Source organism: Orcinus orca, chromosome 5 (genome assembly GCF_937001465.1).
Source record: "Orcinus orca chromosome 5, mOrcOrc1.1, whole genome shotgun sequence".
In the NCBI taxonomy this organism is placed as follows: Eukaryota; Metazoa; Chordata; class Mammalia; order Artiodactyla; family Delphinidae; genus Orcinus; species Orcinus orca.
In genome coordinates, this window is record NC_064563.1 from 94,215,021 (window position 1) to 94,242,477 (window position 27,457).

Here is a 27,457-nt window from a genome sequence, read left to right on the forward strand (position 1 = left end):
ACTTTTAAGGTAGTGATTATTTAAGAAGAATGATGTATATGTAAATATGAAGAGAAATACATAAATTGCCCTTCTGCAGATGATTTAAAAGAGCTGGAAGTAGCTATCTGTACCCAAGGACATTTATAGGATCAGTTCCTAGAACAGTTATAGAGTTCCATGTCTATAAACCTTCCTGGCTGTTTTCTTTTCATCCTATGTTTTCTAATAAAAAGTAAAATTTTTAGGACTTCTGGTGGTGCAGTGGTTAAGAATCCACCTGCCAATGCAGGGGACTTGGGTTCGAGCCCTGGTCTGGGAAGATCCCACATGCCATCTAGAGCCTGTGTGCCGCAACTACTGAAGCCCGTGCACCTAGAGCTTGTGAGCCACAACAAGAGAAGCCACTGCAATGAGAAGCCCATGCACCATAACGAACGGTAGTCCTCACTTGCTGTAGATAGAGAAAGTCCTCACACGGCAGTGAAGACCCAACGCATCCAAAAATAAATAAATAAATTTTAAAAAGTAAAATTTTTATTCTTATGGCTTCTGATTTTATATACATTGATGGCTTATTTAAACAGTCTCACAGAATGGAGAAAATACAATGATGTCCTTATAGCTTTGAGGTTTATAATAGCAATAATAGCAACATTTACCCATTGTAATTATATATACATATATGTATTAATGGGGATTTGCTTTCATTAATTTTATAAAGATGGAACATGGTCATTCATATTTATTTGTTTCTGGTACAAAAAATTAATGAAAGCTCTTGGACAAAGTACCGTATTGCTATCAGCTTCACATACCAGCACAGGATTAAGAAAAAACAACTGCCGAATGTGAAACTATTTTTGATTTGGAAAGGACAAATCTAAGTATAAATAGTAATACAAAAGGAACAATTCGATGCAGCTTATGCAGACTATCAGATCAGTTAGCCACAGTGCTTCTGATTTAAGAGCCAACAAAGCTCATTTTATAGTATTTGACAGGTACCAGAAATCAAGCAGCCTGTATGTAAACATTACTGTGACTGTTTGTCACTAAAGATTGAGATCCAGTGTGTTACATTATAAACATGAAAAAAAGAAATGAAGACCCAGCTTCTGGATCTTAGATATACTGGCTGAAACATTCATCAATGTGGAAAAACTGACTGAATTTTTTCCAGGGTTTTCCTAAAGAACACATAGAGTCTATATAGAGGGGCCAAGGAATCTATTTCTCTCAAAGTCTGAAATAGAGAAACCTATAAAAACGTATCAGTTACTAGCCTATGAACACCAGAATTATCCATATGATTAATAATACTACAACTTTTAAAAAGCATTTAAAGTGTAGTTTGTTTGATAAAAATAATAATAGGTCATGTCAGTGGAAAAAATAATAAAGTGAAATCTGTTTCCATGATTGCTTTTAATTTCTGAGAAAAAAAATGTATACCTGCTTAAAAAAAATTCTTCTTGAAGTGCTATATAATTTACTCCTTAGTCAGAAAGTAAAATATCTTTGTTTCAATGAGCCCATCCTTGACTTCATATTCCACTAAAAAATAGGTTCTCATAGGTACATTATCACGGCTTTCCCTATTCTTCAATTTTATTATCAAAATTAGATTCATATTTACATGGCTATCTTGGTAAAAACAAAGCTTTGAAAGTACTCTGATCAATTTTGCTTAAAATCTTATATGTTGACTTGGCAACAATCACTAGCAGTATATAGAAAAGAGCCAGAAGTTCATAGGAGAACAATGACTGGGGAATAATAGATATTATAAACAGCCACTAACGGTGGTAACCTTTTAACAAGATTCAACAGGATCCACGGCAGAAAAATCTCTTTGAAGCCCATAGTAAGACTAAGGCATCAACTACTGGCAGACGGGATGGACTTTATTGGGTATGCATTATGAAGTCTTCACTCTGTAGGAAATTATATACTAGCTCTTGAAATGGGGCAATTACGTGAAATGTTAATGAATACTTTCAGACAAAAGAAGTGTCAAAATAGCAAAGTAGGATTGGATTTTATGAGGAGGTTAATTTCTAAAGTCAGCAGATAAAGCAAAACACTCACAAAGTCAAAATTACCTCTGAAAATCCTTACAAAAATCCCTTAACTGCATAATAAACAGACAGAAGCATCCCGAGTTCAACAGAGAGATTTTGTCTTTTAGATTTTTATTTTTTAAGCATGGAAACAGACTACTATTTCTTTAGTTCAGATTACTATTTTCAGTCGAAGACCCAATGTAGCTGACATGCATTTCAGGTCTATGTGGTACCAAAAATGTCTGTAACAAGCGATATATTCCTAATCATTATGAAATAGTTGCATTTAGAACTATGCAGTATGACTTTTGGAAAGTCACAGAACACTGTGTGGTGTCAAATACCTTTAAGATCTGGTGATGTAGATTCACTTATATATGAAAGCAACAGAGCTTGAGGTCACTCCCCACTCTCAGATATGGGACTATGAAATAGAGTCCTTTCTATATGGAAGAAAGTAGTCAGTAAGTATTGATCCACAATAAAGAAAATCGGAAAACCCCAGTGCAAAATGCTACCTTTGACCTGTCACCACTAAGACTCTAGGTCAGCACCCACTTCAATCACCTAAGTCTGAATTCATAGTTTGGATTTTTGACTCAGCCTCAGAATTGATGACCCTTTGACACAGAACTGTATCAAAAGTTTGTGTCAGTTTTTTAGCATAACTTTAGCAACAGAAAGACCTTCACTTGAACCTCAGAACTACTTTTTTTTTGTGTGTCAGTTTTTTAGCATAACTTTAGCAACAGAAAGACCTGCACTTGAACTTCAGAACCACTTTTTTTTTGTTTTTCATTTTTCCCTTTTTGAGATAATTATAGATTAATGTAAAGTTGTAAGAAATAATACAAAGAGATCCTATGTACCCTTTACCCAGTTTCCCTGAAAGGTGGCATCTTGCGAAACTGTAGTATAGTATCATAACTAATGTATTAGTTTGCTAGGGCTGCCATAACAAAGTACCACAGGTTGGGTGGCTTAAACCACATTAATTTATTTCTTCATAGTTCTGGAGTCTAGAAGTCTGAGAACAAGTTGTCAGCAGGATTGGTTCCTTCTGAGGCCTCTTGGCCTCAGAAGCTAAAGTTCAGGTGAGCTGAACACCTCAAGGTGATGTCAGGGTTGGTTTCTCAGCATGTAGATGGCCGTCTCCTCCCTGTGTCCTTATGTCTTCCCCTCTGTATATGTCTGTGTCCAAATTTCCGCTTCTTATAAGGAAAACAGTCATATTGGATTAGGGCCCACCCTAATGACCTCATTTTAACTTAAGTACCTCTTTAAAGACCCAATCTCCAAATATGATTGCATTCTGAGGTACTGGTGATTAGGATTTCAATATATGAACTTTGCTGAGGGAGATAAAATTCAGTCTGTAACAACTAGGGTATTAATATTCAGACAGTCAATATACAGAACATGTCCATCACCACCTCATATTGACCTTTTAAGCCACATTTACCTCCCTCCTCTCACCCTACTTAACCCCTGGCATTTATTAATCTGTTCTCCATCTCTTTAATTTTGTCATTTTGAGAATGTCTTATAAATGGTATCAGAGAGTATATTACCTTTTGGGAATGGCTTTATAAACTCAGCATAACTCTCTGGAGATTCATCCAGGTTGTTGCATGTAACAGTAATTCATCCCTTTTCATTACTAAGTAATATTCTACAGTGTGGGTACTCTAGTTTAACCATTCACTAGTTGAAGGACATCAGGGCTCACTTCAGTTTTTGGCTGTTATGAATAAATCTGCCATAAGTATCTATGAACAGGTTTCTGAGTGAACATAGTTGTTCATTTTGGGGGGATAAATACCCAGGAGTGCAATTGCTGGGATATTTTGTTTTTTAAGAAACTGCCTGTTTCCCAGAATAGCTGTACCATTTATATTCCCTCCAGCAGTATGAGTGATTCATTAGCAATACGAATGATCCAATTTCTCTAAATCTTCACCAGCATTTGGTGTCACTATTTTTTTAACCAGCATTTGGTGCTATCACTATTTAGCTATTCTGATAGGTAGGTAGTGACATCTCATTGTGGTTTTAATTTGCATTTCCCTGACGTCTAACAATGTTGAATATCTTTTCATGTGCTTATTTATTTATATACTCAAATGAAACGTTTGTTCATGTTTTTTCCCATTTTCTAATGATTTGTCTTTTTACTGTTAAGTTTTAAGCATACTTTATATATTCTAGATACTAGTCCATTGTCAGATACATGGTTTACAAATATTTTCTCTCTATCTGTAACTTGTCTTTTCATCCTCTTAACAGAGACTTGTGCAGAGCAAATGTTTTTAATTTATGAGACTCTAGATCTTACTTTTACATTTTAATTGGCTTTTTCTGCTACAGCTTCAATGGGGAAAGGCAGGGACGTCACCTCATTACGGCAGGGGTGGGCAAAGTTCTCCTTACTGCCTGGAAAGGATGAAAGTCCCAGCTTCCTATTCAGCCTTCTCTGCCACCACCCCTGAGGGAGGGCGTGGCACTTCCTTACAGCCTCCAGAAGGAGCAAGTCTTGGCTTTCCACCACCATTTTTCTGTGATGTTTGGTATGACTGGAGAGGTTACTGTCTAAAAGTTTTCTGTCTTGCTAGGTTTTCCCTTTCTGGTCTGTTTCGTAGAGAGATCAGGCTTTTATTTGGGCCCTTTGCTCTGTGCCTGTTGGCATTTCTGGTTGCCAGTCTCTTCAGTGCTAAGTCTAGGATACAAGAGGCTGAGAGAAAACTCAGGGAATTCTCCAAACTGTAGCAACTTTCTGTTGCTAAAGCTCCTTGGGTCCTGGGTTTCCTAGCCTGTTGTCCTTCCTCTTTCTACCTTTCAGAGCCTTATATTTGTTCTACATACAGTGTTCAGTGTTTTCACCGTATTGATAGTTAGTGGGAGAAAAAGAGACAAGTACCTCCACTTGGTCTTCCTAGAAGCAGAAGTCCTTCACTGTCTCTTTGGCTATTTGACCTTTACACTGCAGTTACCTCATCTGTGAGACCTGGGAAACACCCACCTCACAGGGTGGTGCAGAAGATTAAACAAGGTGCTTGACTCACTGTAGACACTGAAATATTGAATTGCTCCTCTTTGAAATGAAACTATGCTACCAGTCTGCTGATCTTTCAAGTGCATTTTACAAGACTTCCTCTGAATCTTCTAGTTCCAGAGAGACTCCGTATCTGCCAGACCCTTATATCCTCTCAATACCGATAAGACTATTCCTGACTTTCCCCCTAGGAGTTGGCGATTTTGCTCTGTACAGGAATGTGATTTCCTTAACAAAGCCCCTTGTTCATAGTAGACACTCAAACGACTACTCAAATGCAAGCTCCTCCTGTATTATTGTGATTTTTAAGAGTGCCTTTGGGACAGTTCTCTCGCAACAGGGCCATTTCCCCAGTAACAGAATGGGGATGACACCAGATATCTACCTCATAGGAACAGAGTGGTTAGACAAGGCAACCCTCTCTTCTGCATGATATCCTCACCTTTTACAAAAAAAAGGCACACTACTGCAATAATGCAATAAAATCCTGCCATTATCACCAGTCTTGCCCTGTCTTTATTCCCAGTTGCCCCATTGTTCCACAGCAGGGTGAAGTAAGATTATAGTGAGGTCAGCAAAACAGAAGTGGAGACAGTTGCCAGCGGAGTCAAGGACTATCGTGTAAGGAAGTTACATACAGCCACCATAAGGGAAAACTCAGGCCTCTCTTCTAGCAGTCACAAACCAGGCTTTCCTTCATTATAGAACAGCAATATAAGGACATAGCTAGTGTAATAAATAGAGTCTTATTTCTCCCATATTAAATTCTTGGATGAGAGCTATGCATAATCAAATGTAAACTATAACATTCCAAAAGCATATAATTTATTGGGTGAAGAACATTAATTTTAAAATAATTTTAGAATTCTAAAACAATGGAGTACACAATGAGAATTTCTTTAAGTTATTAAATAGTTATTTAGAGCTGGAGACAATAACCCTGAGGTTAATTGGTTCAGCTTCCAGGTTCTAACAATCAAAGTAATCTGAAGGTGAAGATTCTCTAATGTGTTTTGAGAAACCTCAGATACATCAATTTGGTTGCCACCCCAGTGGTCCGTTTAAAATATTTACATTTCCTTAAAAGAAAGTAAATGAATCCATCTGACTTTTACATACCCATTTTTCAAAATTTTTCTGGAAGATGTAAATTTGCCAGGATCTCCTACCCCACTCTGGAAGAGAGTTGAAGGATAAATTCCTTAAGAGGAGCCTATTTTATATGAAGATCAGATGTCTTCCTCTGTGGAAATGTATTTTCTCCCTGCATGTTATACAAGGAACTCCCATCCCCAGAAACATAGATTTACCATCTCCATATGAATCAGATATTCCCTCATAGTTTTTCTCTTATTCATCTGTAGAGGCCAAGTTTACCCAGACTTAGATTGTATTTCTTCAGTTACCAGTGGATGTGAAGAAGTTTCAAATCACATGGAACCTATTTACTTATCTATATAATTTTTAAAAAGGCTTGAGGACAGGTATCATATTTATTCACTTTGTCACCATAGCAACTGAGGTCCACATTGCTTGGAAACTAATAAGCATTTATTAAACAAAGGGGTGTGAAAGGAGAAGAAAAACAAAAGGAGTTAACTGAAGCATTTATTTTAAAAGTTACAGTGTGATGAGTGCTCAAGTTGAGTGTTCTAGGGGGGAAAAGACACTTAAAGATTTTATAGGCTATATTAAGGAAGGTCAAATTTCATTGTATAAGTTATTGAAAGGCATGAGAAAACTGAGGTTGTGTTAATCACAGGACAAAATGCAGGGACGTCAAAATTGGGGCCATGGTTTAGCAGCCAATGATGGGATAATTTGGTTTAGTAAGAGGTGAAGAGGAACAGTTGAGGCTAAGGTCTTTCAGGGGTCAGTGAAAAATTTTTAGTCCTTCAGTGTCTTTCACAGGAAAAATAATGTAAATGGGAATCTTGGGAATGCATATTGCTACGTTCCAATGGATTGAATGCTGCCCTACCATAAGAGCATTCAAACTATCCTGTGGGGATGGAAAGGAGACGAAGAGAGAAGATCAGTAGAAAGAAACATGAAGGCCCTAGAAGTAGCATAGATTATGGATAAACCAGAAAGGGATAAAAGTTTTGTTAACGTAAAGATTGTACTAGATAGCAAAGGAAAGCAGCAAGTTGGCTTTTAAAAAGAAAATGTTTTGGAGACAAATAGGTTTTTCTTCCTGGACTACAGTTAAACTTTTTCCCTTCTCATCAACAGGGAGGTTTTCTCCCAGGAGTATTTTTGGGTAAGTTAGATTTTTATTGAAAGTTGGTTTTATTTAAATTATCCAGTTACTAAAATACGCAACCTTTCTTTTGAATAAGGAACATTTGGGGAAAAATTGGGATTAAATAAAACACATAATAGATAAAGAGCTATCATTATTTATAGTTTGAGAAGTATGGTGGATTAAATATTATAAACAAAACTTCCCAACTGAATCTAAGAGAATAAATATAAATACTTTTTTAAATCTTCTATAAAATATCAATAGACAAGATTAAGGAATATGAAAAAAATCCCTCAAATTATTTAAAGCCAGGAATGCTGGACAAATAGGCACCAAATCAGTTTCTTGACCTGTCAGTTTCTGCGGAACCCTAGAGATTCTCAAGCATCTTCTTTGTGAGCTAATATGAGGAAAAACTAAATCCTATGGCCCATCTAGTTAGGGAATCTTATAGAAAATCCCCACATAAAATTTTGACTCCTTCAGAAAATAAGGGAAAGAAAGAACATTGCCCCCAAAAGATCACATCAAGAAAACATGCCTTTTCAAACTTGGTGCTAGGGGAAGGGAAAAGAAAATAAATGTTTCCCAGAGAACACATAAACATAAACTAGTCCTCAAGCTTACTGCCTACATTCAAGTTACCTGTGTGGTCCAAGGAAACCCCAAGCACAGAATTTAATTTGCAGTTGTCCTGGATTAGTTGAACCTCCAGGATACTAAGAAAAGAAAATATCAATCCTCTTTAGGAACCTAACAATAACCCAGAACTCTAAGAATTACCACAGATAAAACTCCAAGAAAACTGAGCGCCTCCATACACATACCAAAAGACAAATCACAAAATAATAATGACAACATATTATGAGTAAGAACTGGCAGAAATAGACCCATAAACATTTCAAATATCTGAATTACCAATAAGAATAAAAAGCATATATGTTTAAAGAAATGAGATGTTTGAGACTGAGCTAGGAACAAGAGATTTTAAAGAACAAAAACGAAGAGATTTAAAACACAACCAAATAGAATATGTAGAACAGAAGAATACAGTACATAAAATATAAAATTCAGAGTATGAATGAAAAAGCTAATTTTATATTTGCTGTGTGTACACTGGAGGTATAATTTGAAAAAGAAATCCAAAATGCATCTTAGAAGGATTGATATATAAATATAAGAGAGATGGCAAGAAACACGGAGAATCAAATGAAAAGTCTAACACATGTCTAATTGGAGGTCCAGAAGGACTTGAGAGCCTGAGGAAGAGATAGTGGCTGATAATTTTTTATAATTATTAAAAAGCGAAGATTTCCTAGAAGTCTGAAGCACTAAAAAATAAAACCATACACTGACACATCATAAATATTAAAGAAAGACAGACTGTAAAAGCAGTCAGAGAGAAGTAAAAGATAGCCTATAAAATAAAGTCAATTAGAATGATGGTTGAACACTTAAAAGAGTATCATGGAAGGCAGAAGACAGAGAAATGATATATGTAAGATAAGATAACATCATTCTATACCTAAAGACATTCTGAAGAAAAAGACATTAAATTATTCTGGTTTTTACAACCACAATAAATTCACTAAGTAAATTCTAATGAATGCGATTCAAAGAGAAGGGAAATGATCTCAGATAAACGGTCTGAAATGTAGAAAGTAATGTCTAACCTCTAACCCATATCTAATCCGGCAGCATAAAAGTATAAAAGCACATTGCTCAGATCTCCCTTTAAGGGAGAAACTATAACAAGGAGTGCAAGCCACTGACAACCTCCAGCTGTAGCATCTTCAGAATCTATTGTTGTATTTGAGCCAAAGACAATCCTCCCCAAACAGCTCCCAGCCAGTGACTTAGACAAACAGTGATACTGGAATGTAATAATTTCTGGCCAATGCAACCATCTTGTGATATGCTGTCTTTACTCTGGAGCTCTTTGTCAGGTCCATCAAGTCAGAAAGAGAAAAACAAATATCATATTTTGATGCATATATGTGGAATCTAAAAAAATGGTATAGATGATCTTATTTGCAAAACAGAAATACAGACACAGACGTAGAGAACAAATGTATGGATACCAAGGGGGAAGCAGGGGGTGGGATGAATTGGGAGATGGGGATTGACATATATACACTATTGATACTATGCATAAAATAGATAACTAATGAGAACTTACTGTAAAGCACAGGGAACTCTACTCAGTACTCTGCGGTGACCTAAATGGGAAGGAAACCCAAAGAAGAGGGGATATACGTATACGTACAGCTGATTCACTTTGCTGTACAATAGAAACTAACACAACATTGTAAAGCAACTATACGCCAATAAAAATTTTTTAGAAAAGACTCTCAAAGCTACATCTCAGTCTCATGCTCCTCCTATCCAAACTGTCCTTCCTTCACTGCCTTATTTCATAAATGTCAGACTTTCATCATAGTCAGAAAGCTTTCCCTATTCCTGCTTACTTTCCTCTTTATGTGTCCAGGCATTACCAGCAAAACAACAAACAAACAAAAACTCACGCATTTCTCTGTCTTGGTGACTGCTTCCTAAAAGATACAACCTAACACAATTGGTGCCTTGAGTGGTCCAAGAGAGTAGGTGGTAAATGGGGTCTGGGGGCTGATTCAGTCACTAGCTGGGTGGCAAGAAGGACTCCATCTTGAGTAGCATGTGAGGCAAGGCTACTCCCTGGCACAATGTGGAGGCCCAATTGCCAAAAAATGTCACTGGTTAGGACAACAAAAACATCTCAATGGAGGGATAATCTTGCCAGTGGGACTATTCAGGCATTTAAATATAATAAGAGTAACAATACATATAAGGAAAGTAGAATTGGCTGATTATTGCTAAATTTTGTGGGTTTTTTCAGATATACATATATACATACATATATATATACACACACATATATATATACACATATATATATATTCTTTTTCAGATTCTTTTCCATGAAATGTTATTACAAGATGTTGAGTATAGTTCCCTGTGCTATACAGTAGGTCCTTGTTAACCTATTTTATATATAGTAGTGTGTATATGTTAATCCCAAACTCCTAATTTATCTCTCCCCCAACCCCTGCAACCATAAGTTTCTTTTTGATATCTGTGAGTCTATTTCTGTTTTGTAAATAAATTCATTTGTATCATATTTTTAGATTCCACATGTGATATCATATGATATTTGTCTTTCTCTCTCTGACTTACTTCACTTAATATGATAATCTCTAGGTCTATCCATATTGCTGCAAATGACATTATCTCATTCTTTTTATGGCTGAGTAATATTCCATTGTATGTGTGTATATATATATATATATATATATATATATATATATATATATATATACACACACACACACACACACACATAGATATATATATATATACCACATCTTCTTTATCCATTCATCCGTCGATGGACATTCAGGTAGAACAAAATACTGCCATTTGCAGCAACATAGGTGCAAACAATCTATGAAATGAACCTATCTATGAAACAAAAACAGAATCATGGACATAGAGAACAGACTGGTGGTTGCCAAGGGGGAGGGAGCTGGGGGAGGGATGTAGTGGGAGGTTAGAGTTAGCAGATGTAAGCTTTTATGTATAGAATGGATAAACAACAAGGTCATACTGTATAGCACAGAGAACTATATTCGATATCCTATGATAAACCATAATGGAAAAGAATATTTTAAAAGAATGTATATATGTATAATGGAATCAATTTGCTGTACAGCAGAAATTAACATAACATAAATCAATTATACTTCAATAAAAATATTAAAACTAATAAATAAGTAAATAGTGCTGCTATGAACATTGGGATGCATGTATCTTTTCGATTTAGAGTTTTCTCCAGATATATGCTCAGGAGTGGGACTGCTGGGTCATAGGGTAGTTCTGTTTATAGTTTTTTGAGGAGCCTCCATACTGCTCTTCATAGTGGCTGCACCAATTTACATTCTCACCAACAGTGTAGGAGGGTTCCTTCTTCTCCACACCCTCTGTAGCATTTGTTATTTGTAGGCTTTTTAATGATGGCCATTGTGACTGGTGTGAGGTGATACCTCATGGTAGCTTTGATTTGTATTTCTAATAATTAGTGATGTTGAGCATCTTTACATGTGTCCTTTGGCCATCTATATATCTTCTTTGGAGAAATGTCTATTTAAGTCTTCTGCCCATGTTTTTATTGGGTTGTTTGTTTTTTTGATATTAATCTGTATGAGCTATTTGTATATTTTGGAAATTAATCCCTGTTGGTAGCATCATTTGCAAATATTTTCTCCCAGTCCCTAAACTTTTTGTTTACGGAGTGGGAGAAAACAAGACAAAAAAAAATACGGTTTGTTTATGGATTCCTTTGCTGTGCAAAAGCTAGGCCACAAAGAAAGCCTTGGTAAATTTAAGAAAACTGAACTCATATCAAGCATCTTTTCCAATCACAACACTATGAGGCTAGAAATCAACTATAAGAAAAAAACTGCAAAAAACACAAACATGTGGAGGCTAAACTATATGCTACTAAACAGCTAATGGACTACTGAAGAAATCAAAAATATCTAGAGACAAATGAAAGTGAAAACACGATGATCCAAAACCTATGGGATGCAGCAAAATCAGTTCTAAGAGGGAAGTTTATAGTAACACAACTTTACCTCAGGAAACAAGAAAAATCTCAAATAACAACCTAATCTTATGCCTAAAGCAACTAGAGAAAGAAGAACAAACAAAACCCATAGTAGAAGAAAAGAAATCATAAAGATCAGAGCAGAAATAAATGAAATAGAGATTAAACAAACAAAAAAACAACAGGAAATATCAATGAAACTAAAAGCTGGTTCTTTGAAAAGATAACCAAAATTGATAAACCTTTAGCCAGACTTATCAAAAAAAAAGGGGAGAGGGCTAAGTTTTGTTGATGAATGACAGAGGGGAAACAAGACACTGTAGGGCAGCTAAAAAGATCGAACTAAGTATGGGAACCAGAGGGGCCTGTTTAGTAACTTACAAAGAGGCTCTTATATTCTTCAGAAGGAGAGCAGGTACAAATGAAGAACAAACTCTAAATCTGACAGGTAAGGTTGGGAAAATTCAAAGACTAATGAAAGCTCATCCAAAACAGGGTACTATGCCAAAGACAAGGCCATGTTTGGGGAAACACGGCAGGAGGGTGTCTGGATGAGTGTCCCTGAGGACTGTGGCTCTGTGGACACCCTGAACCAGAGCCTAGAAAGGTGGCCCAACACTCCCTATTAAAGACTAATATTGACCTCATACAGGAAGACACTTTGAAGGGCTCTTCCTCATAAGGCATCACGTGTCCACCCTAAGAAATGCCCCCATTTTGTTTCCTAGCTTTAAGGCTGATAACTAGGGTTAAATCCCAGCATAAGACAGCTGGGGTTTAGATCCTAAAGGAATTGCAAAAATTAGTCAGCCCGTGCTTACAGGAACAAAATCCACTGTAAAGGATTTTGAGGGTGTTTGCACAAGAAGGGCACCAGACTGGATAAATGAGAGTTTATTGACTTGGGGGCACGTATGGTTATTACATGGCAAGGACCCTGGGGTTGGAGTGAACATGCTGCTAGAGTGGCCTTAGAAACCCAGTGCTGGTCCACACCATGCAGAGTAAAAATGCCTGAGTTGCTGAGACAGACAGTAGAGAAAGGGCTCAGGAGAGTGGGCTTGCTGGAATGGATATATTATATGAGGCCAGAAAGAATACCCACCACAGGATTATGTTCCACACAAGGGACTAGAAAATGTGCCATTCAGCAAGGCTGCTAGGAATGTGCTGGAGAGTATGATGCCAGCATCTCTAAAAGGGTCAGTGTTTGCTTTCTTCTTCAGGCCAGGGCTAAGAGTAGGAAAGGTGGTCTTAGGGTTGGCTTATTCACAGCAATGGGGTTAGTGGGAAATAATAGGGGAGAGGTGGTGGTGCTTAAATACCATAAGGCAGGGGCCCCAAATTCCCTTAACAACCAGCAAGTTTAGAAGGGCAGCCAAGGGGCTTAGCCCACATGGAGTTGTAGTATTTCCAGAGACAAAATAGACCCGCAGTTAGTGAGGATGCTGCTAGTTCATACGAACAAAAGAAGGTAAGACTGGAAGAGCAGGAAGCTGAATGTGGTCATCTCATTTAAAAGTCACATTATTTTGTGTAGTTCCTGGACTTGATCTGTTCTAAGACCTGGAACTCATTGACTAAAGAGGTGGCTGAGTCCTCATGATGAAGGACTTTTCAAAACCATAGCACAGGGAGATCAGCTTGATGCTTTGTGATGACATAAAGGGGTGGGATAGGGAGGGTGGGAGGGAGATGCAAGAGGGAGGGGATATGGGGATATATATATATATATATATATATATATATGTATAGCTGATTCACTTTGTTGTACAGCAGAAACTAACACAACATTGTAACGCAATTATACTCCAATAAAGATATAAAACAAAAGAAAAGAAAAAACATGGTAGGTATGTACTGTAATGATTCCTCTAGTTCTTTTCCAATGAGAATTATGGCCATTTACTTGAAAATAGGGGAAAGGGGAATACCCAGACAATTCAAGGACTTTGGGACATAGGGTCTTCACTGACACTGATACCCACAGAACAGAATTAAGGCTCCCCTGTTAGAGGGGGGCATGCAGAGACCAGGTAATAAATGGATTCCACTGCCTTAGAGTGCATCTATTTGGTTTGTAGAGCTACACATCATCAGTCTCTTAGTCTTCAAACATATAGTTAGGATTGACATATTTGTCAGTTGACATAACCCTCATAATGGGTCCCTGCCTTATTGGTAGGAGCTATCAGAATCAGGAGAGTCAAGTGGAAGTCTCTGAAATACTCTCACACCAGATACAAGAGTAAGGAAAAAACAACATCACATTCCAAAAAGGATACAAGAGTGGTGGTCCCTATTATATTTCCGTTTAATTTGTCACTCCGATTCTAGAGAAGTCGAGTGCACCTTGGAGAGTGTCTATAGTCCACTGCAAGCTCACCAACTAGTAGCCCCTGTCACAGCCACTGTGCTGAATGTGGTATCATTGCTAGAGCAGATTAGTAAGGCCTCAGGTACATGGTATGCAACCAGAGATTTAACAATTTTTTTTTCTGATCCAATCAGGAATGAGAATCAGAACACCTGCATTCATGTGAAACAGACAAAATTCCTTTACAATTTTGCCTAAAAGACAGTTAACAATGTCCTGACTTAATAAGGCTGTCTTAATACAGTCCAAGAGATCTGGACTGTCATCTAGGATTCATCTCATCAGTTACAGCCACAAGATCAACTGCAGTGGTAAAGTTATGGTTACTCCCTCCAAGTCCCCACTCAGGAGTAGAGGCCCATGGGAACTCTGGAGAAGCTGCTTCCTGAACTTGTGTTCACTGGATCTGTGTAGTGCAAGTATGGACTAGGGCAGCAATGTAATGTTCCATTAGGACCTCCTATAAAGAGAAAACCTGCCACAAGGAGTACAGTTAGCTGACAACTTCCAACAGCTGTGCTTTTGAGATCTGCCACAGCATTCAAATTGAGAACACAATCTCCCCAGGCAGGTTGTACTCAGTCACTCTGGTATAAGGTCCTGGCCATTTTTCCTAACACGGGACTTCCTTAAAGGGCAATCTTTGCTCTAGAGGTCCCTGTTGGGTTAACCAAATGACTTTCTCTGAGATTTATCTAGTTTGAGGTGCTTTGTTCTTAATTCTCCTTCTTTCTCTTCCTTCACAAGTATCAGACCTGCATCACAGTCTAAAGACTGTACTTGATTACTCCTCTGTCCCTCTTACTTTTATACTTCACAAGCTCATTTCTTCCAATGAAGCTCTTGCACTTCTAACTTCTTCTTATTTATTTATTTATTTAATTTTTATTTTTGTCTGTGTTTCATCTTCGTTGCTGCACGTGGGCTTTCTCTAGTTGCGGCAAGTGGGGGCTGCTCTTCACTGCAGTGCACGGGCTTCTCATTGCGGTGGCTTCTGTTGTTGCAGAGCATGGGCTCTAGGTGCTCAGGCTTCAGTAGTTGTGGCACGTGGTCTCAGTAGTTGCGGTTTGCGGGCTCTAGAACGCAGGCTCAGTAGTTGTGGCGCACGGGCTTAGTTGCTCCGCGGCATGTGGGATCTTCCCAGACCAGGGTTCGAATCCATGTCCCCTGCATGGGCAGGCAGATTCTTAACTACTGCACCACGAGGGAAGCCCCTAACTTCTTTTTGACATCTGTTTTCCCAGAAGTTCTGAACTAACACAGTCATCTATAAATCTGATGATATCACATGCAGCACAGTCCCTATTGCTAACTGAAAACATCTAGCATTTTCTGCTGATGCTGAACTAATTATGAAATATTGTTATTTTCTTCCCTTCATATTCTTATCTACTGATTAACATTCTTAATCCAGCAACATGATTAACCTTACCTAATGAAAGACAACCTCGTGGTTCTTTTTCTATATTTTGAAAAGTGTCTATCCTAGAACAGATCTTCTGGACATGCCCATACCAGATTCAGACTTTTTTGTTATTGATAGGTTTTATCTTAAAAGTGAAAGGTAATAATACCAAAATGGATATGCAATTACTACTCTAGACTCTCTTGTAGAACCCAATCCCTTAACAGAAGACAAATCAGCTCAAATGCTTGAACTTGTGGTCATACCAAGGACATGTTAAATTGCTAGTAAATGATACACATACACACACACACACACACACACACACACACACACACATCACTGATTTGATTTTGGAATAGCTCATTAGTAGTTCAGTAGTTCATGAATTTGAAATGTTATAGAAACACAAAGATTCTCTACCTAAGAAAGTTGTTATCATCAAGATAGAGGCCTACAGTAAAAGAGATAGCCATAGCAGACCACCATTCTTAATAGATTGCATTGACTAAAGTTCTAATACAAATACACTCTCTTACAGAATAGAAAGGAAAAAAAGTATGCAGAAGTTCAAGGAGTCCACAATAGAAGCATAATATTAGACCCTCAAATCAGGGCAAAAATGGAAATCATCAAGTTTTAAAATTCATGAAAGTAAGATCTATGGAATCGAGGAAGGATGCCTGGTGTCACCAGATAACTTCCAAAGAACCTTGCTAAAATCCTCCATGATACAATTAATTATAATTGAGACAAATTGCTTCTGACATTAAATATTAATGGGAAACTTTTCTAGGATAAGAGAGGATATGCTCAGTTTATGCCTCAATCTGTAATTTACATAATGCTGAAAAAAACTGTAAAGTTAATACAGACTGAAACTATGAATGACAGGATTGGTTGAGCATCTCCAAATAACTTTTCTCAAATTGTTTACTCCATAGGTGAATATGTAGTAGTAATAGAACATTTATTTTCTGGATGGTTGAAGACACAGCAATTGCAGTGAGCAGAATTGAAAAAGAGAGACTGTAAGACTTCATGATTTCTACCTAGGTCAACCTAACATTTATCCCTATCCATTGACAGGGAAAGACATTTTGGTGGAGAGCAATTTTTCATGGTTTATGAAAGGCTTTGTCCTTAATTCAGAAACTTTACTGTCCTTATAAATCCCCAATTCACTGTAAAAGTAGAAATATTCTTAACATAATTAGAAAGTTACAACTATTAGAGACCTTAAAATGACATTCAACTGTAAGTCAACTACTGATTCAAGATCCTCAGAGGAAGCAGACAACTGAATGAAGTAGCTATTTCTGCCCCCAAATCATCCGAACAAGATATCCAGAACCATTAATTGCCATACTCTCCACTGCCCAAGGACTGGGCAAACAAAGGACAACTGGATAGACTGGGGACTTATCAGGACAGAACTGTCCCCATTAGTACCTACTATAGACCTCTTAACAGAGTTCCTGCCTATCCCATGGATGGAGACTAGGCCAAGACAATAACCCACCTCTGAGAAATGGTTGGCTCAAGACTTTCTGAAGACTCCCAGGTCATTCCAGGAATATAGTCTTGCTGGACGTTAGACCAAGAGATAAAATGCAATACAATTTGAAGTCTCCTTATGTCCAATATTTAAGGTACTACAAAAGCAGTATAGAACTGGGCAAGGGGACTTGGGCTGCCTTGGAGTTAAAGACAGCAAAAGCCATCAAGAAGTTGATGTTCTCAACAGCCATACACGTTCTCAACAGCCATACACCAGCCTTGGGGTTCCTTTTTGTTTTGGCCCTGGGGATTCTATGATGCCTGACCTGGTTTACACTACCATGTACCAGCCTGACTCAGACCCTATACAACTCTGCCCTGGCACACGCCTGTCAGGTACCATGCAAAACACCTGCCATGCTCCATGCAAAACCTCAGTAAGACCTTCAAAAGGAGAGATGTAAAGACCAAAGGCACATGCACTAGATTTTCTCAAGATCATAAGAGGTCTTTTCCCAGGATTATTGTGCAAGAGCTGTGGTTAAAAGAGTTTAACTGCTCCAACGGTGGGCATGATACCTGCAATTCCTTAGGCCAAAACATACAGAGCATTAAAAGAACTAAATAACCCTTTCTAGATATCAGCTCAAGATTTGAGGACTTTTTTGTTTGTCCTACAGATCTTCCCATCAGTAATCACAAAGAATGAGCGTAGGGGCCATTTTAAAATTTCTTTTTATAATTGAACTTTTGGTATGCTTTTAAAACCTAAATGTCTCCAATATTCAGAATTTTCCCATTTTTTTCTTATAGCCTAGATAGTGCTAAACTTTTTTCTAATCAAGTAAACTTTGATAGTATCTGTAAATTTGGTGTTGTCAGAACTGGTTTGAAAAGTACCCAGTTTTCAAATTCTACAAAATTTCTCAAATAAACTGTTTAAAAATTACATCTTACATCTTTTGCACATTCAAGACCTCCTTTAGTCTGTGAATATAGCTTTTGTACTCCTTTCCCTCTATGCCTATCCAAACCTCTGATAAGAGATAAAGTTATAAAGATAAGGTTATTATATCAATTATTTTTAACCACATTGTACAAATTCACTGGTGGTTGTTCAAACATCTTCATAAACCAGGTATAGATTAGAAAGTCAAATTGTTAAGGACATAATTGAAAATCCATCTCTATAACCAATTTCATCTTAGCTCTGTAGCCCTACGTATGCTTAGCAGTAGAAAAGGTGGTCCAATTCAATAATTATTTCCAGCTAAGTTCAAAATCATTTAATTGCATTCCTATTTAAAGATCCTTCTTCAGGCTTCTTCCTCATCCTGGTTCAGTAATTATGTCAATGCAGCTGTAGGGAGAAAGGGCATATCCACATCTTTCTATGCATAACTGCTGGTGCCTAGGGATTTGGTGTTTTAGCACAGTCATTGACCAATAATGACTCCATTATATGACATGAGTTTTTCCTGCAGATGTCCCCTAACCTCCCTTGTAGCATCCCAGTATCCATGGTCCTATAGATATCTGGACAAATTTCTCTATACCAGGGACTGACAAACGACAGCCCTTAGGCCAAATATAGTCTGCAGGCATGATTTTGTATGATCCAAGAACTAAGAATGTTTTTTCCATTTTTAAAGAGTTATAGCAGAAGAAAGAGGAAGAGGAGAAGTAAAAGAAGGAAAAGGAGGTGGTGGTGGAAAAGGAGGAGGGGAAAAGGAATATGTGACAGAGATCACATATGGCCTGCAAAGCCTAAAATACTTACTATCTGGCTCTTTAGAGGAAGTTTTCAACCCTTTCTCTACATACAGATTTCATGAGTTGGCCTACATTTCTCTTTGACGCAGTCACTTTCTTCCATCTGCCCATCTTCCAGAGTTGATACTCTGCTACCCAATAATCAGGTGTTAACCACCTGGGTTCATTGGGAGTTTGAGTCTTCTTGATGTCAAGCTCAGTGGTGTGATTAATTCAGGGTCATATTTGACCCTCTCTAGCCTATCAAGACTTCTTTACCCTCTTCATCCACCTCTTATGCCCTGGCAGTTCTGGATGGGTCTAAGATCTGTTGCTCAACAAACTCTAAACATGAAGCTGGTGTCAGCTCTCTCAAGTCTTATGGAAGAGTCTGTTGCCCATCCCCCCAGAGTAGAGGAGCATCGTTCATTTCTCTATCTCCCCCACATCAGTACTTCAATACAGTAGTGTCTAAAATTACTCAAGAATCCCTTGAAAGGACAAACCCACAAAGCTGGAGACTGAGTATCCTCAACACAATTCCTCAAAAATTTCTGATTATGCAAAGACAGGTAATACCAAGTTACCCATTTATTCTTTGTACCTGTGTGAAAGAATCAGTCAAGAAGGCAAATCATATGAGCCATATCCTCAGGCTTGCTACAATTGTAACAAGGGGGAAAAGAGATATTCAATATATTAGTTTTAGATACTGATGATTTATATATTTATATTTATTTAGTGTTACTTGAACATTATATTTGGTAACTGACTTAGAAATATTAGAACTTAAGAGACAATGAACCAATTAATTGTCCCCTCCTTCTAATTCAGTAACAAGAGGAAGATAGTCCAGTAAGCAGCAGAACCTCACAGTTACCTGCTACATTAGTCACCCATCTTAGAAGAATGCCTGGATCATTATACAAGTAAGTATTTAGAAAAGGAGGTATCACCTAACAAAAATATCAATTTTTTTGGCATTGGCCTAGGGGCTAGGTAGCAAGAAAATAAACTTTGGAGGCTGAAAGAATAACAATCCATGTTATACAGTGGTGAAACATTTGGTTAAGTTGTCACCTGTGACACTTGGAAAGTATGTAATGTATTTTCTTGATAAACTTGCATTTCTGAGGGAAAAGCTTGGAAGAGAGAATTTTAATTACCATTGGTTATATTTGTCAACAAACAAGAAATAGATTAACTCATTTAACTTGGGGAAAGAGTTGGCTGGTTTACAAGAAAGAATGAAAGGGAACAGAGAGGATCCAGGAAGTCTAGGACTTGCAGGGTTGGGAAGGGAAATACTTCTCAACCCCAACTGGTAAAAGATAAGAAGATTTTTCATACAAAAAAAAAGGCTTATTAAAATTTAGCCTTACAGCAAGAACCAAATCAAAGGCCTGACTAAAACTGAAAACTTCTGAATGGTTTCTGTTATCAGAAAGCATAGATCTAGTTAAGGTTATGGCATCCACTATGTCATTTAAAGAGGACAAAATGACTCAGTGAAAACAGACAAAGGCTATGATTCTCCCACCAAATCCTCATAGGTTCAAGCTGTGCACTTAATTGAACTTAGCCCAGTCTTGAAAACTATTGTGGATGTCTACTGGCACATGCTGATGAATGAAATCAAACAGATGAGAACCTAATTAAATATGTTGTTTTAGTCCAAAGAAACCACAAGACTAGACCAAAATTTGATGATTATTTGAAACTTAAAATGATTCTTGGCCTGAAAGCACAAGCTGAGAAAGTTTCTTAATCTCTAAGGCAGATATATTCTCCAACCCTCTCCTGAACTATAGCCACAGAAGATAATGGAGAAAGGAGAAACTTCCCAAGGCCTAAGCCAAGGACCTTGGAAAACAGCGAACTTGGAAAACACTGAACTTGGAATTGAGTCCTCATTAGATATATCTGGGACTTCCCTGGTGGTCCAGTGGTAAAGAATCCACCTTCCAAAGCGGGGACGTGGGTTCAATCCCTGTTCAGGGAACTAAGATCCCACATGCGGGGCAGCTAAGCCCGGGTGCCACAACTACTGAGCTCATGCATCTCAACTAGAGAACCTGCATACTGCAAACTACAGAGCCCACGAGCTCTGGAGCCCACGTGCCACAACTACGGAGCTCATGTGCCCTGGAGCCCGCACACCACAATTAGAGAAGAGAAAACCCACCACAACTAGGGAGAAGCCAATGTGCCACAACGGAAGATCCTGCATGTCTCAGCTAAGATCCCGCGTGCCACAACTAAGACCCGACGCAGCCAAAATAAATAATAAATCTTAAATATATATATATATATATATATATATATATATATCTTCCACCCATAGCATAAAGGATCCTGACAACACATTGCCGGGGTGATCTTAAAATTGACTTCCCACTCTTTCCCAATCTGAACAGGACTATTTGTTTCAGTTACCATTCCTTTATTCCACCAATGTATACTGGGTGTGTGAGAAACTAATAACTTGTCATTTTAATTCACAGGTTTCCAGATAATGAAGGACCACACCTGGACCTGATGTAAAGAATGCTATTTATTACTTAGAGATGCTGGGCTTTGAGTCTGATGCACTGACTTTAAGTGACTTTTGGATTGTATCTCTCAAGAAAGATGTAATGGGTTTTGGTGGCAGGAAAGAAGGTGGTAACCTGCACATCTGATGGCCAGAAAGGCAGATAATAGTGATTTTTGCTGACTATTTGCATCTTGCTTATTTCTCATAAAATGGCAGGACTGTACTTCCTGGACCTCTTGGAAATGGGTAAGGCCGCATGACCAACTCCTGGCCAAGCATTTATTTGCTGGTGCTAAGTGCTTCAGAATTCCCTCTTTCCCTTTGTCTTAGCAACCAGCAATGCTGAGGTGGTGGCTGATCTGACAGTCCCTGCGTTACTGTAAAAAGCGGAGCCCCTCTGCTGATCCACAGTTGACATATTTATTTCTCTCTCAGGTATGCTGCCTGTTTAAACCATAAAGATATGGAAAATGTTTGATACTGAAACATGATCTAATCTATCTTGACTGGTGAAAGAACCAATCGCCACAATTTTCTTCTCAGTACACTTTCACCAAACAATATGAGATTGTGGGTTCCTAATTTAAGTAAAGGAACTTAAATTTGTTTTTCCAAAGAAGTTTGCAGGATGTGAAATTGACAAGAAATTAATATCTAGAATGTACAATAAAGAGACAGGAACACCAAAGAAAAAAAGTTGTGCAAAGTATATACCCACAAGCTATGTACAGAAAATTCAAATGCTAGCAACTGTATAACAAGGTGCTCAGACTCATTAGTAATCAAAGGAATGTAAATTAAGAAAAGATATTATTTACACCTATTAGCCTGGAAATAGAAAGCTGGAAAATTGTCAGGTATTGGCAAGAATGTGAGAATATGGGGATCCTCAAGAATGGATGATGGGAAAGTGACTAGTGAAGTCTTTCCAGAGGACAATTGGTTACAACATAGTCAAATTAAAAATCATTAATACTAGTCCTGGGTGTAAAAGGTATGGAACAGTGTAAGACAGATTGAGATGAACCATTTCTATAAATTAATATATGTATGCAGAACAGTACACATTTTATAAGAACACACTCAAAAATATAGACAGTAAATCGATTAGAATGTTTACCAATGACAGCAGAGGGCTTTGGGAAAAAAGAATGAGGATGAAGGGAAATAATAAAAGCTTTAATGATAGTGAGGCACAACCTGATTACCACCACTATCTGCACTAGAGATCTCCCCCTAAATAAGTAACTTTGTTACTTACCTCATGCCAACCAAAAGTGTGTTATGTAAAAGGAGCAAATAATTTTTTCAGTAGTTGTCATATGGCCAGTGATTGTAAGCCATAGAAAGATACCCTTGAGTACAAGTAAATGCCAATGACCACAGGTGAATCATTTTATAACCTTTAGACTAGTATACCTATACAATGTTTAACAGTTAGTTCAGAAGCAGGGAGTAGGGGCTGGATTTGTAGGGTTTTCTGATTTTGAGATGTAAATATTGCCATCACAGTTGATTTCAAACTATGAAGGATTTAATAAACAGATGGCAAAACTCCTGAAAATTTAACAATTGGTCCTCACAAGCTGGTAGGAGCATGTTTTAAGCACTACCTTTGAGACTCCAGAATTAAAGCACAAGACCTACTGATTTAAACGTAGATCTTACCAAGAATGGCACATAAACACTTAGAGGTTTTCTGTCCATAAACTTGTAGAAAGCAACACATTTCACCCACATTCAATCTTTAACATGAGCTAATGGGAACTTCTTCCATTTTTCAATTTGAAATGTTTAATTATTGTAAAATCACAGGCCACAATATTTAATGGGGTCTAGCCACAGCTAGACCTGAATCAAAAAGCCTAAAGCTTGGGTGGTGTATTTTGTTCCTACCTACAGGGAACGAAGTACAACAGTGGTATGTTCTTACCACTTGGACAAAAGACCTTAGCTCAGGTTAGGAATACAGAGTGTCTGGACCTACCATCTCACAAAGGCTTTCTATTTCTCCCAAAACATTGATCTGTCACCTAACAAGCCTGCTTTCCCATTCAACAGCATGAGTATGCCAATCTGTTCCATTTCCAACATCCAGTTTTCTTCTTGTTCCTCTTGTTTGGCAGACTCTGTTCTTCAAACAAGGTAGGAAAAGTTACACAGTTTCTTAGAATCCCAGTCTCCTCTACCATAACCTGAGAATTAATTGAGAACAGTGTAGCCTCCTCAGAGTTTTATGGAGATTAGATTTGGAAGTGTCAGTACAGCTCTTGGTACCTGGTACACACTGGCATGTCAGTTTCCTTTTCGTCTTTCTTCCCATGTCCTCACCCAGTTTTGTGGACTAAAAAAACAACAAAAAATTAGCAACATTAGTTTCTGACCTAGCTTTCTTCTTCTCTAATACCCTGTTTCCTCCTCAAGGACATTTTTTGCACGTACCTTTGCAAAATCTGACATTTATCATTTGAACTCTGTTCTGAAACTCCCATTTCATCAAACACATGATGGCCTCTGCAGTCACCACGAAATTGTTACAGAATCTACTTATCCAGATTTCACTCACTAGGCTCAAGCAGCTGAAACTTACAATATTCCTCATGAAATGTTAGGAACCGTAGATTTAGTTGAGGTTCTCAACAAGGGAGGTACTGTAGGCTAGGGTACATCTTGGAAATGTGGGAGCATTTCTGCTTTTCTGACGACTGGGGACAGAGACACGGAGGCTCAGGCATTTAGTGGTTAGGGGCAAAGAATGTTAGATATTCTAAACAGAAAGGACAATCCCACACATGGAGTATCTTCCTGAACACAGTTTTAATATCCCAGAGTGCCAAACCCACTATAAGTACAAACTAATGATACTTCAGTAGATGAGATACTAAAAAGATTTTTCATATATTTATGCAAGAAGTCAACATAATTTAAGAGAAGGATGTTATAGAGAGAAAAGCTTAAATGGGATAGAGACTTTTAAAACTATTGAATAGTTTACTATCTCTCTACTTTCTATCTACTCAATGTTATACAGCATTTTAAAATGCATATTAGTTAAAAAGGGTTTCAGTGTAGAAATGCAATTATTGCAAAAATGACAAGGCAGATTGCAAATATATGATAGCTTTGGGACTCCTTTTGCGACTTCATGCCAAATATTATAAAACTAGAACACTACATTTCATTATAAAAATATTTTTTAAATTTCACATTCTTATCATCTTCCATTATTTCTTTGTAGTACAGGGACAAACACTTATATTGGGAAACTAGCATTGGCATTATTTTGGGGTTGCCTGTTTTCAGCTCTTACTCAATATTGTCCCTTATGGCTCATCACGTAATTTCTCTACAGCCTTTATTTTTTATTGGAGTAGAATTGCTTTACAATGTTGTGTTAGTTTCTGCTGTACAGTGAAGTGAATCAGCTATGTGTATACCTATATCCCCTCCCTCTTGGACCTTCCTCCCACCTCCCCCCCATCCCACCCATCTAGGTCGTCACAGAGCGCTGAGCTGAGCTCCCTGTGCTATACAGCAGGTTCCCAATAGCTATCTACTTTACACATGGTAGTGTATTTATATCAAACCTAATCTCTCAATTCGTCCCACCCTCTCCTTCCCTCCCTGTGTCCACATGTCCATTCTCTATGTCTACATCTCTATTCTTGCCCTGCAAATAGGTTCATCTGTACCATTTTTCTAGATTCCACATATATGTGTTAATATACGATATTTGTTTTTCTCTTTCTGGTATACTTTGTTCCTTTTTATGGCTGAGTAATATTCCATAGTATATATGTACCACATCTTCTTTATCCATTCATCTATCATTGGACATTTATGTTGTTTCCATGTCCTGGCTATTGTAAATAGTGCTGCAGTGAACATTGGGGTACATGTAGCCTCTTATTTATAGCTTCTTTCCAATCTATTCTATAGTCCCTATTGCTTATGAAAGAATATAGCCTCCCAGGCTGTTTTAGCTGAGACTGAACGTATGTTCCAACATGTAATGGGATTTCAAAATGGCAGGAGACATGTACTTTGTCACTAACACTTTATGTCACAATATATGAAATTTTAACACCATACTTGTAATACTGAGTTCATTTGCAAGAATATCTCACCATTGCTTTCACTTCAACAGTCTGTAATTTTTAAAAATTAAAAAAAAAAACAGTCTGTAATTTATCTTGGCATATTAGTCCTACTTCAACTGGGGTTGTTCCTCCTCATTACATATAAATAAGTTCTCTTTCAATTATGCACAAGAGTAATACTAGATTTTATTCTAGTGTCCACTCATACCAATGCTTCAATTTCACTCTGTGTCTTGCATGGAGTGACTTCTGATCTTCTCACTTATTTGGGAAGAAAGTACTAATACCTGACTACTTCATTGTCTTTTAATATATTTATGACTGAACATCTACATGCTTGAATATCTAATTTTTAATTTTTAAAATTTCTCCTGTATTTAACAATCAATTATATTGATTTTTTAAAACTATGCAGTTAGGTTATATTACTGATTCATTTCATTTTGGCATAGAAAAGAAGGCATTACAAACATTTGTTGTAAGGGTGCACTGGGTCTGATAGGGCTGAGAATCATGGATTCCAGGGAATGTTTACAAACATGGGCTCTCCGGGGACTTCAAGAAAATTCCTTAGCAGTGAGGCCAATCCTTATTCTGTGAGGAGGAGGCAAAGACTATGGTTATCAGTGTCTTTGAAGAGTATCATTTCCTTTAATTAATTCTTCTGCATTCATTAAAAAGAATGAAATAATACCATTTGCAGCAACATGAATGGACCTGGAGATTATCATACTAAGTAAGGTAAATCAGACAGAGAAAGACAAATATCATATGATATCACGTATATGCAGAATCCTAAAAAAAATGATACAAACAAACTTATTTACAAAGCAGAAACAGAATCCCAGATTTAGAAATGAATTTATGGTTACTGGGGGGAGGGGTGTGGGGGAGGGATAGATTGGGAGTTTGGGATTGACATCTACACACTGCTATATTTAAAACAGATAACAAACAAGGACCTAATATATAGCACAGGGAACTCTGCTCAATACTCTGTAATAACCTAAATGGGAAAAGAATTTGAAAAAGAATAGATACATGTATACGTATAACTGAATCACTCTGCTGCACACCTGAAACTAACACAACATTGTTAATCAACTATACTCCAATTTAAAGAGAAAAAAAAGACACAGAAAAGAAATTCTTCTGCATTGCAAAATAATCTGTTTCCAGTATATATTTAAGAATAAAAATGTAATTTACACTACCCATCTATTATAATGGATAATTTTTTTTTAAAACTGAGAATCCTAATTTCTGGTGAGGATGCAGAGCAACAAGAACACTCATTCATTGCTGATGGGAATGCAAAAAGGTACAATCACTTTAGAAGACAGTTTAAAAGCTCATTACAAAGCTAAACATAGACTTACCATACAATCCAGCAAGTATACTTCTAGATATTTACTCAACTAATATGAAAATGTATGTTCACACAAAAATCTGCACATGAATGTTTATTACAAATTTATTCACAATCACAGAAAACTAAAAACAACCTAGACATTCCTAAATAAGTGAATGGATAAACAAGCTGTGGTACAAATGGAATGTTAGTCAGCTATAAGAAAAGAAGCAAACTATCAAATCAGGAAAGGACATGGATTAATTTTTCTTAACATCTTGATTGGAGTATAATTGCTTTACAATGGTATGTTAGTTTCTGCTTTTTAACAAAGTGAATCAGTTATACATATGCATATGTTCCCATATCTCTTCCCTCTTGCGTCTCCCTCCCTCCCATCCTCCCTATCCCACCCCTCTAGGTGGTCACAAAGCACCGAGCTGATCTCC

General features: G+C 37.4%; 1 protein-coding gene across 1 annotated transcript in view; it reads right to left on the reverse strand.

Moving 5' to 3' along the window:
• The window catches only part of HHLA2 (HERV-H LTR-associating 2), a 172,376-nt gene that overhangs the window by 121,014 nt on the left and 23,905 nt on the right, over positions 1-27,457 (reverse strand). Inside the window, exon 2 of the mRNA XM_033432212.2 lies at positions 23,835-23,901. The gene's annotated coding sequence lies outside the window, so the exon portion shown is untranslated. The remainder of the gene's footprint in view (positions 1-23,834; positions 23,902-27,457) is intronic.